Here is an 11963-nt window from a genome sequence, read left to right as displayed (position 1 = left end):
CCCCAGCTTTCTTTAATGTACCAATTTATCCCAGGAAGTCCACACAGACTTACGGAGGCTGTTTTATCCACGGACTGAGGATTGTGAGTCTTCCTGAATCCTAACAGTCCAATATGAAGAGGATGTGTTTGTTCCCTGTCTTAGGACCCTGCTCCCAGCAGGCGCCAGGACTTCTCTCTGCAGAAGGGATAGCAGGCACCCCTCCCCAACCTGGAGGTGCTGGAGAATTTCTCCCAGCCAGAGCCGCAAAAGGACCATGTGATACATCCAAGTATCCATGGATTTCTGGAGATAAACAGAGAAGGGTTGGCTTGCATCCGAGATAACTTCAAAATACCCTGGAATTGTAGGGAAATGGAGCAATCTCATCACCTAGGCAAGAAGTGGAACTCGGAATTCAGTTCTTTACCGTGTCGCCTGCTGCTCTCACGGCTGCTTTTCCTGCCCAAATTGTGCTTATCTTATGTTACAGTTTCCTTGTATTTTCTAAAGCATATTATTGTCAGTGGCATGTACTTATCCTGGACGTGCGCTGGGTTGAGGAGAGGCGACAGTTATTGCCGCCAGTGACTTGCTACTGGATGGAACCTGGAGAGACAGCAGCTTTCTTCCTCCTTACACTCTTCTCCCATCATCATCCCTTCTTCCCTCCTTTTTTTTTTTCCTTGCCTGGCCCTTAGTTGGAAAACATCAGCTGTGAGAATCCAATGGTAAGATGCTGCTTCACGCCCCATCTCAAACTTTATATTACACATTTAATTGTTCTTCTGTTTATCCACTTACTTACTTATGTATTTAGGGGGTGAGACACATGTGGAGGTCAGAGGACAGCTTGTGGAAGTAATTTCTCTCCTACCATGTGCATCCTGGGCATGCGACGCAGGTTGCCAGGCTTGGTGGCAAAGAGTTTTATGTGATGAAACATCTCACTGTCTCTTTGTTCATATTTCTAAGATTTTATTTTTATTTTTAATTTTTAATTTTTAATTCTCTCTATGTACATTAATGTATATATATTAATTCTCTCTATATATATACACACACAGACAGGAGGGCAGGTACTCATGGAAGCCAGAAGTGAGTATCACATCCCCTGGAACTAGAGTTACAGGCAGTTATGAGCCACTGGACATCAGTGCAGTAAACCAAACTCAGATCCTCTGGAAGAGCCATATACTCTCTTAAGTACTGAGCCATCTTGCCAACCCACCTCCCTATTTTTAAAGAACACATTGAAGTCTAAGAAGAAGCCTTATTGGATATTTTTCACATTAAATTATTTTTCAAACATATATGTATGTTTGTTTATTTATTTATTTATTTATTTATTTTGGGAGGCTGCTGTGGGGGTCATAGCACACGTGTGAACATCAGAGGACAGTTTAAGGGAGTTGGTTCTCTCCTCTACCATTTGGGTCCTGGGGATAGAGCTCAGGTCATCAGGCCAAGTCATCTCTCAGCAGCCCAGTATTTTGCACTCTCAAAGACAGGTTACTTAAAGGCAGAAAGCAGTTGGTCTCTAGAAGGAAGGCAGATGGCATTTCCCACGGCAGGAGCAGGATGAGCGCATAGGCAGCAAGAGCTCACCCATGCTATGTTCAAAGAGCGAGAAGAAAGAGATTTCATTCTGTCTCCAAGAAACCAAACTGTATTTGTGTAGATAAAGACAGAGCTGAAAATGCCCCGGGCTCTTGCTTATTTTTTGTCTCCCACGGCTCTATCTATAGGTGTGACCCCTGGGGACCTGAGAGTCAGCCAGGTCCAGAAAACACATGGGGAACCCCAGCGTACATACAGCTTGTTCTCTGTTCACAGTCCCATCCTGTGTGCGTGTGTTCTGCCAGCTGCAGAGACAGAGGTTTGGTCATTGTGTTGCCATGGCACCAAGATATGTTTCCATAACACAGCCTTCCCACATGCTCACAAAAGCCAGCTTGGATGGCTTGCCCTGCCTTATGTTAGTGAGGTCGAAGTGAGCAGGGCCCTTTGGGATTGGTACTCTGGTTTGCGTGTGTGAAAGTTGAATTCTGGCTACAACCAGGCATGCACACAGAATAGGCCACCATCTGAAATGGGGATAGTTATCAGGCTCCACCGTGCCTCTCTGCCTCTCTCTCTCTCTCTCTCTCTCTCTCTCTCTCTCTCTCTCTCTCTCTCTCTCACACACACACACACACACACACACACACAGAGGCTTTTCTGAGCTTGTTAAATGTCCCCAGAACTCTGGCTGCAGGATGTGCCTGTGAGAGCAAAGAGATGTAGGGAAAGGATTGGAAGACACGGGGGCAGTGAATTCATGACTGATGGGCAAGCAGGCGCTAACTTCCATGGGCCAAGAGTTTAGAAAATGATTTGTAAATTTTCCTAACTTCCCTACCACAAAGGAATTCAGTAACTCAGTGTGAACTTGAGTTGAAGGCGAGCTTTTGTGTCTTGGCCTGAGTCAGCCACCCACCATCTGGTCTTCCTTGTGTTATTGAAAGGAGTGTCCACCCTTTTTTAGAGCACTCAGCTTTGCTTAACATCCCCGTGGGAGCTCAGGCCAATCAACTGCTCATTGGCAATCCAGAGCCAGGGAGTGGAGAGCGCTGCTGGGCCTCCCTCAGAGCCAGAGAAAAGCCTGGGCAGGGTGGGAAGAACATTTTGCTGACCAAGAGTCACCTGCAGCCTACGCAGAGCATTTCCAGAACTGGACTAGGGTACTGTGGGGTCCCTGTGGCTGCTAACGCCATTGGTGTCTTGGTCACGCTATCCTTTCTTGGATTGAACGGATGACCTCTTTCCCACCATAAACTCTTTTAGTCTTAATCCACTCTAGTCTGTCTAGTTACTAACATGGAACAGACATCTATTGTTTTTTGGAATGAGTGTTTTATGTGTGATTTGTTTTGCTTCAATATTATGCTCAGTCTGGCTCAGAAAACTTACTGGATAGCCCAAATGGATCCTCCCTCCCTCCTTCCCTCTCCCTCCTTCCCTTCCTTCCCCCCCCTCCTCTCTCTCTCTCTCTCTCTCTCTCTCTCTCTCTCTCTCTCTCTCTCTCTCTCCCTCTCCCTTCCTCTCCCTCCCTCTCTCTCTCTCTCCCCCTCCCTCTTTCTCTCCCTCTCCCTGTCCTTCCTTCCATCTCTTCCTTTCCTCCACCATTTTTCACCCCCTCTCTGGTAAGACAATGTATGCCATGCTAGCATAAAACTCAGTGCACAACCAAGGAGGGCTTTGGCTTTCTGATCCTTCCGCCTCCACTTCCTGAGTATTGGGATTACCGGGCAGAGCACTACACCTGGTTTTGTGGGAGTGGGAATTGAACTTGGGACTTTGTAGTACACTCTACTAACTGAGTTACATCCCCAGATCTCTTTTGTTGTTCATGTTGTTTTGAGGCAAGGTCTCATACAGTCTAGGATAGCCTCAACCTTGCTATGCACTGAAACTGAGTTTGAGCTACTGGTCTTTGAGACTCCTCCTCCTCCTTTGGAGCGTTGGGATGACAGGGATACTAATCTTGGGCTCTCAACCCTTCTGCCTCTGCTTTCTGGGTTCTGGGATGATAGACATGCACCATCATGTTCTCCCAGGCTCTCCCAGTTAAGAGAGTGTCACATAACTGCTTATTAGTCTTTCCTACCTCCTATACTGAGCACCGAGTTTCTTAAACACAGACACCATCTTGCCCATGTTTGTATCCACTAAATAGATTTTGTGTTCAAATAAGCATACAGTGCACAGTGCACAGTATTTGAATAATGCCCATGTAGAGTAAAACATCACCCACCAGGCCATAGTGCCACCGGGGATGCTTTAGTCCACCCACCGGAAGCATCTTGGTGTGTGGATAGAGGGTATTTTCCCCTAAAGTCTTCTGTCTTCATATGATATTTGGGAAAAATAATTTCATGAATCTATCATCATATTTACTTTGACCATAGATTGGGTTGGTAGTTAGATTCTGACCATTTAGCTACTCCAATATAGCTCCTATCCATAGACTTGGGAAAGTGCCTTGACAATAAGAACACTTAGCAATAAGCACTGGTAGGGATTTGGATAATCCTGGGTTGCTAGCCCTAACACAACCATCATGCTCACGTGGTCATCATGAGAACAGTTGCTCGACACATGTGTTAGGAGAACAGGTGGCTTCTCTACTCCCATATAATTAATATTCCATTCATAAAGGACTTTGGGAATACAGAAGAAAAAAGTTCTGGAAGACCGCAGATCACTTTTCTTTTAGCAACAAAATAAATGTCAGTTATGCTTGGTTCAAGTTCTTAGGCTCTGTAGATGGCCGGCCGATAAACAAGCCAAAACCCCAAACTACCTGCACAGGTCAGTGTCATTACTGCCCTCCACGTGAAGCTTTGGAGGGAGGGGTTTATTTCTTGGAGTCATGCTTGAGAGAGTTGAGTCAGAGAGTTCAGTGCTTTGGCTGTGTTGCATCCCTGGGCATGCTCCTCGTGAAGCTCTCTGGTAAAGAAAGATCCCTAACTGGGAGCGTGCAAACATATGTGGTATTAGTGTCCAGGTGTGTGTATACATGCGAGCTCCTGTGTACGGAGGCCAGGTCAACCTCAGGTGTTTTAGTAACTCAGGAGCCACTTATTTCATTTTTTGAGCTAGAGCCTCTCATTTGGAACTGGGGCTCACTGGCTTGCCTAAACGTCTCTCACTACCTGTACCTGTACTGTGTATGCCTGATTGCTCACTGACTCCCTTGAACCTATTCCATGGGAACTGTAACCACCACAAACCCTCCCCCTGCCCTGTTTCAGAAGAAAAAAATGTATAAAATCCTAGGCTGCTTGGTTGAAAAATACACTCAGACGCAAAACTCAGTCTTGAGTGTGTCTGTTTGTCATGCCTTATCTCTATTCACCGATGATTCGAGAACCCCCGTTTCCAAGGACCTATTGGCGACTGAGCCGGTCTGTGGCATCTGGGAATCCTCCTGTCTCTGTATTGCAAGCACTGAGCTTGTATACAAGCATGCATCATTGTGGGAAGCTGAAGCTATCGCCCTCGCTAAGATGGCGCCTGGCAACCTGCCAGGCAGGATGACTTGCAATTCTGCTCCTGGTAAACAAGTCCTTATTTGGGTTGTGGCCGTGCTTTGCTCTGAGTATGCATCCCGCCTTGTCAGGAACCAATTGGAGCTACCGACGTAAGGGCTGCTGATTGGTTGAGACAGAGGATATAAAGGGGCTAGGAGGTGTTGGGGGAGGAGAAGCGAGCGAGCGGGAGAAGAAGAAGCTTGCTGAAAAGGTTCCTGAATAAACTGCCTGGAGAAGAACGCTCAGGTCGTGTCCTTATTTTCCGCTGGTCGGAAGGGACGCGACACATCATCATACCTAAGTATTTATGTAGGTATGGGGACCAAAATCAAGACCTTCTGCTTATGTGGCAAGCACTTTACCAATTAAGATGGCTTCCCAGCCCTAGAAAGGTGGATTCTTAGGGGGAAAAAAATCAACCTTGGTCTTTTTGTGTTTGTGTTTTTAGAGTTCTACTGTCTTGATTTCCAGAGGATCATAAGAGTATGAGACATTTAGAAATTAGACATTTGTTATTCAAAGTGCGGTTCAAAGATTTTAGCAGAGAAGAGTTGGCGACATCTTACAATTGGGGGACCTCAAATCTGTGTATCCTTTCGTGGTGGTTTGAATAAGAATGGCCTCCAAAGGCTTATCTGCTTAAATGCCTGGTCCTTCAGGGAGTGCCTCTACTTAGGAAGGGTTAGGAGGTATGGCCTTGGAATAGATGGGGCTCTTTTGGAGGAAGTGTGTCACTAGGGGGAAGGGGAGGCTTTGAGGTCTCAAAAGCCTAAGCCATGCCCAGTATCGCTCTCTCTTCCTGTTGCCTATGGATCCAGATGTAGAACTCTCAGCTCCTTCTCCAGCGCCATGTCTGCCTGTGTGCTGCCATGCTCCCTATTGTGATGATAATGGGCTAAACCTCTGAAACTGTACACCAGCCCAAATAAAATGCTTCCTTTGGTAAGTGTTGCTGTCATCATGGTGTGTATTTAAAGCACTAGAACACTGACTAAGACAGAAGTCAGTACGGGAGGTGGGTTCCAGGCCCAGCAAGCAGCAGAACTGGGCAGCTTCCACCACTTGGCTCTAGCGTTAGAGTCAAAGATATAAGAAAGGGTTGGGGACTCTTCCTCTGTGGCTAAGGAAAGCCACAAGGCCAGGTGTGTGTCCAAGGTGTCCCTCATGGAGGCCCAGAGAGACCATTGTGTGAAGGTGTGAATATGAAGCCTGGGTTGCCTTGGGAACCTCAAGATATTGGAGTTGTGAGATACCTGACAAGGAAAGCTAAAGACTGGGTATGGAACCAGCCCAAAGGTAGACAAGTGTGCTGTAGTCAACAAAGCAGAAAGGAGTTGGCGATCCAAAGAGTGCTTTGACATCAGACGTACATACAGATGCCTAATTTGGAGTTTGCCCTACTGGTTTTTGGTCTTGCTTTTGGTCCAGTATTTCATTACTGTGTTCCCTTTCCTTCTTTTTGGGATGGCAATGTGTACTCTGTACCGTTGCATGTTGGAAGCATGTGATCTGTTTTTTTAATTTTGATTTTACAGGGATTACAGTTGAGAGATTGCCTTAAGTCTCAGAAGAGACTCTCGACTTTGGACTTTTAAACAGTACTGAGACTATGTTGGGCTATGGGGACTTCTGAAATTGGACTGAATGCATTTTTGTATTATGACATGATTAAAACCTATGGGGGCCAGGGAGTGGAATGTGGCGGTTTGAATAAGAATGGCCCCCTATCAGCTCATGTACTTGGATCATTAGTCATCGGGGAGTGGCACTGCTTGAGAAGTATTAGGAGGTGTGGCCTTGTTGAAGTACATGTGGCCACAAGGAGGTGTGTCACTAGGAGTGGGCTTTGAGGTTTCAAAAGCCCAAGCCACACCCAGTGTTGCTCTTCTAATGCCTGCAGATCTGCAAGCAGAGCTGTCAGCTCCTTCTCCAGTGCCATGCCTGCTTCCTTTCCACCATTATGATAATAGACTAAACCTCTGAAACTGTACGCCAGGTCCAATTAAACTCTTTCTATCATAAGAGTTGCCATGGTCATGGTGTCTCCTCAAAGCAAGAGAATGCACTGACTGAGACACCTTCCCACCCCCAAACCATAATCTGCATTTTACTACATTGTCCAAGTAATGGTTGGCCCCGTAAAATTTGAGAGAACTGGCTGAGAGAAAAGCTGAAGCAGCGGGAGGAATGGGAGGATACAAGGGATGGGATAAACATTGAGATGTAACAAGAATAAATTAATAAAAAAAAAAAAAAAAAAAAAAAAAAAAAAAAAAAAAAAAAAAAAAAAGCTGAAGCAGCAATCTTCAGAATCATTAGGAAACGTTCACTTGAACGAATCCGAGGCAGACACTTGGCACAGCCCTTCAGAAGACAGAAAATTCCAGAAGGATTTAGCAATAATGATGTAGTTCCAATACAAAGCATCATTGTACAAGCTACTGGCTCCCTCACTTGCAAATCCTGGGCAAGTTAGCAGTCTGATTATGCCCTGCCAAGTCAGGGAAGTGTGTGGGAGAGTGGCTGAGGAAGAGCAAAGGGAGAGACTGTAAACTGTATTATTAGCTCTAAAGCAATTAATATCCATTGTAAATTTTCCAAACTCTAAGCAACTGTGTAGTGTGAAGCTTGGACAGCAGAATTGCTTCCTCCAAGACTGAACTAAACACACAAAAGCAGTTCAGGCTGCAACCTGGGGCCAACCTGTGCCACGCGTGGAGCCAAGCACTCACCGGCTGTGCAGTCTCAAGAGGATTATTTAATTCTTCTGTGCCTCAGCTGCCTGAGCTGTAAAGTAGAGGCAACCGCTGCATTGTTGGGGCAATTCAATTTGAAATGTGTGAAGTTCCTTCAAACTCTGGCCATGGGTTGGCTGTTGTTCTAGTAACTGAATGGTTTTTCACATTGACAACATGGATCCATGTGGCATTTCAGAGTAAGAATGGCAGGAGGGGGTAAGAATTCATTCACCCTCTAGTTCAGTGATTTGTCAGCTCTACCAGTACCGTTCATTGGCTACTCTTTCCACATGTTTAATGGAGTGAATTATATCATTCCCCCAAATATACTGATTCCTGTCCTGGGGGTTTCTGTTGCTATGACAAAATACCTTGACAAAAAAAAATTTTAGGGAAGAAAGAGTTTATTTTGCTTCAGAATTCCATGCTATAGTCATCAATGCAGGGAAGTCAAGGCAGGAAGCTTAGACTTGAAATGGCTGGTCACATGATACCCATGTCAAGAGCAAAAAAAGAATATATGCGTTCTAGCTCTCAGCTTGCTATACTGTACTACACCCTTACACAGTTCACAATCAAGCCTAGGCAATGGTGTCTCCCGCAGTAGGCGAGGTCCTCCCACATCAGTTCTTGTAACCAAGGCAATCTCCAACAGACACACCCACAGGCCAACCTCATCTAGACACTCCTTATTGGCAATCTATTCTTAGGTGACTCTAGACTTCGTCAATTTGATGGGTTGAAATGAACTGTCACAAGGTCCCAATCTCCAGTGTTTTGGATTGTGGCCTTGCTTATAAATTGGGTTGTTAAAGAAGTGATGACTGAGATGAAGCCTTTAGGGATAGAATCGGGCCCCAATCCAATATTAGACCTGTCTCTTTATAAGAAAGGAAAAGACAGAGACACACAGGAAAGTCAGTGGTGGCAGAGACAGAGGCAGGCACTGGAGTGATTATTCCACAAGCCATGAAGAATCTGGAGTCCTCAGAAGCTGTATTTCCCTTCAGATGGTGGAAGCTTGTAAAAATTGCTAAGATCAAGTGATAGTTGTAGGCTCCAACCACAAACAAAACTGAAGGCCGCGTTGGTGGAAAATGAATTCTCAGTCCCCCGGCTTAGGGCAAGGCACTTTACCAGTACTATTGGTGAAGGTTTACTGGCAAAGTACCAATGCCAAGTTCTATTTCACTAGAGTAAAGCAAATCAGTGCAAAATGATAAATGACAGTGAGGAAGTAGGAGGTCTCCTGGGGGGGCTAAAGGCAGCACTTTGGGCCTTAGCAAGTGACCTTCTCTGCGGTATAAACAGAGATGCATTTCATAGCAGCCAAGCACCAGGAAGTATGCTTTTAATTACTACTTAAGATGTAACCTGTCAGAGGTACTCTGATCACTTATGTGTAATGAGAATTGATTTGGGATTGTATTTCCTAGGAACCTGATAATGGAAAATTCTGGGCCTTTTCTGAGCTCCTTAGCCATGACATGTCTCTGTGCTGATGGTGCCTCCCTCAACAGTCACCAGACACCTGATCTGCTCCCATGACAACCTCAGCAGAGGCTCACTTTTAAGAGTGACTTTTAAGGAAGGAGAGTATGTAAAGCCGGGCACAGCTAAGCCCCAAGGAAACTTCCTGAGGTGTTGAGTTTTCACCGAGGTCCACTGACTGGTCTTGTCAATCAAGGGACAAAGCGCAGAAGTAAGGTGTTGGTAGAAGTGTCCAAACAAGTGGCAAATTTGTGACATACTTGACTTATCAGCCATCTTTCCCTTCCCTAAGGTCTCTGCTATATGGCTTGGCTTCCCTGGCCTGCCTCTTCAGGAATTGCCTGTCATTTCAGGCAAGTCATTCTGGTGCGCGTTTGTTCGCATTCTTGTTTGTTTTTGCAGTGCTGGGAATGAAACACAGGGCTTTGAGGTTCGTGCTCTATCACTGGCCCTTAGCCTCACTCTTTCTGTTGTGAGCTGTCTTGTTAAATTGCTAAAGCTGACCTTACACTTTGAGATCCCTTGCCTTGGCTTCCCAAATAGCTAGGATTATAAGGGTGCACTTTTTGACTTGCCAGAAATGACAGGCAATTCCTGAAGAGGCAGGCCAGGGTAGCCGTGCCATGTAGCAGAGACCTTAGGGAAGGGAAAGATGGCTGATAACTCAAGCATGTCCCAAATTTGCCACTTCTGTGCTGTCTGTTCTTGTTTTGTTTTGTCTTGATCAAAAAGTTATACTACTTTGATAATTATTTGTCTAATGCTTTCATCATGGGTGTCTTGGCTAGCTTTTTGTTTGTTTGTTTTTCCAAGTCAAGGTTTCTATGTGCAGCCTCAGCTGTCCTGCACTTTGTAGACCAGGCTTTGTAGACCAGACTCACAGAGATCTGCCTGCATCTGCCTCCCTGAGTGTGTGTCACCATGCCTCGCTGGCTTGGCTAAGTTTCAAAGTTTATTTTGCCAAGGTGATTTAAATTGGTACTAAGGAGGTCCATCTTACTGGCCTGAAGATACACCATCTTGGAGCTGCAGATGGACATTGCTGGAAGTTTATGGATTTGTTGATTCCTGTATAGACATGGATATTCAAGAGGCACTAAGGCATAGAAAAAGGATCTGGGATTTCTTCTTTTTATCTTGTTTGATTTAGAACTATTGCACATGGTTTCCACAGAGAACTTTTTTACCCTGAGATCCAATGCTAGCCCAATGATGTTGACTGCATGTAATGTAACAGAATGGTGTTGGGTTGCCAACATAAGGGAAACAATAAACTCTGTGCATGGCTATGTGGGGACCATATGAATGGTTATATAAAGTGAAGCTGGGGAACATGGACCTTCAAAAAAGAGATAAAGTGGAAAATTCAGGCAGAACCTGTGCATCAAACCATGGCTTCTCTTCTCTGAATCATGCAATAAATACTGTGTGTGTGTGTGTGTGTGTGTGTGTGTGTGTGTGTGTGTGTGTGTGTGACAGAGATCAACTTCAGGTATCTTCCCTAGTGGCTTCTTTCCACCTTATCTGAGAATCTCTTCCTGAACCTTGAGCAAGCTTTGGACTATGCAGGCTGGCCAGCATGCCCCAGAGATGCTCTTGTCTCTGCCTGCCCTGCATGTGCCACTAGGCCTGTCTTCTTATGTAAGTCCTGAGGTTCTCAATTCAGGTCCCTGTGCCCGTGCAGCTACTGTTTGGACTAAGCCACATCCCTAGTTCAGAAATGCCGTCCTTAAAAGAATACGATGATTTGGTCATGGTGGTGCCTATTTCTAAGCCCAGAAATCAGGAGGCTGGGGTAGGAGGATAACAGGTTTGAGGTTAGACTGGGCGACCACGTGAGATTTTCTTAAAAAAAAAAAAAAGACAAGAAAAGAAGGGAAGGAGGAAGAGAAAAGATCAGAATTAAAGTTGTTCCCACTTGATTCACTTGGACATTCAGTTCAAGGTTCAAGTTATTATATTCACTTGGTGCGTGTTAACTGCTACACATGTGTCAGACACTGTTCAGTATACTAGAGCCCAAAGGGCCTTGTGCAGCTGTACACACAGAAGGACAAAGTAGATGGGGGGCTGTAGGGTTTTTGTGGGAAGCTAGTTGAATCTTCTTCTGAGGATGGAGTGAATGCTTCTTGGAAAGACTAGTTTCTAGGCTCTCGTGATGAAAAAATGTTCTTAATAAAGGGAACTAGCATCCGTTGCCATAGCAACATAGGCCCACTGCCTACTGGCTTTCTAGATAAATGGACAAGCAATGTTTCCTAATTTAATTAGTATTCTGTTGACTGTTATAAGGGTATTAGGATATTTGGCTTAAGACAGTGTATTGCTTCCTTCATATGCGGGTGGAACAAAATCCTCTGACAAAAATCACCTCAAGCACAGAGGTTTTATTTTGACTTCTAGTTCAAGAGTATGGTCCACAGTGGTGAAGAAGTCATGGAGGAAGAAACATGAGGCAGCTGCTCACATTGCATTCTCAGTCAGAAAGCAGACAAGCTTGATTGTTTCTACTCAGGTAGCTTCCTACTTCTTATGTTCTCCAGGGCCCAAGGCCAGGAATGATGCCTCTGTCCTTTAAGGTGAGTCTCCAGGAACCCAGTCAAGAGAAGCCCTCACAAGCAGGGCTGGAGACCAATCTCAGCTAATGAATCCCCTCACAAGTATCCTTGGAGGCTTGTTT

Source organism: Acomys russatus, chromosome 9 (assembly GCF_903995435.1).
Source record: "Acomys russatus chromosome 9, mAcoRus1.1, whole genome shotgun sequence".
Classification (NCBI taxonomy): Eukaryota; Metazoa; Chordata; class Mammalia; order Rodentia; family Muridae; genus Acomys; species Acomys russatus.
The sequence above is the reverse complement of the archived record's forward strand: the minus strand, read 5'-3'. Positions refer to the sequence as shown.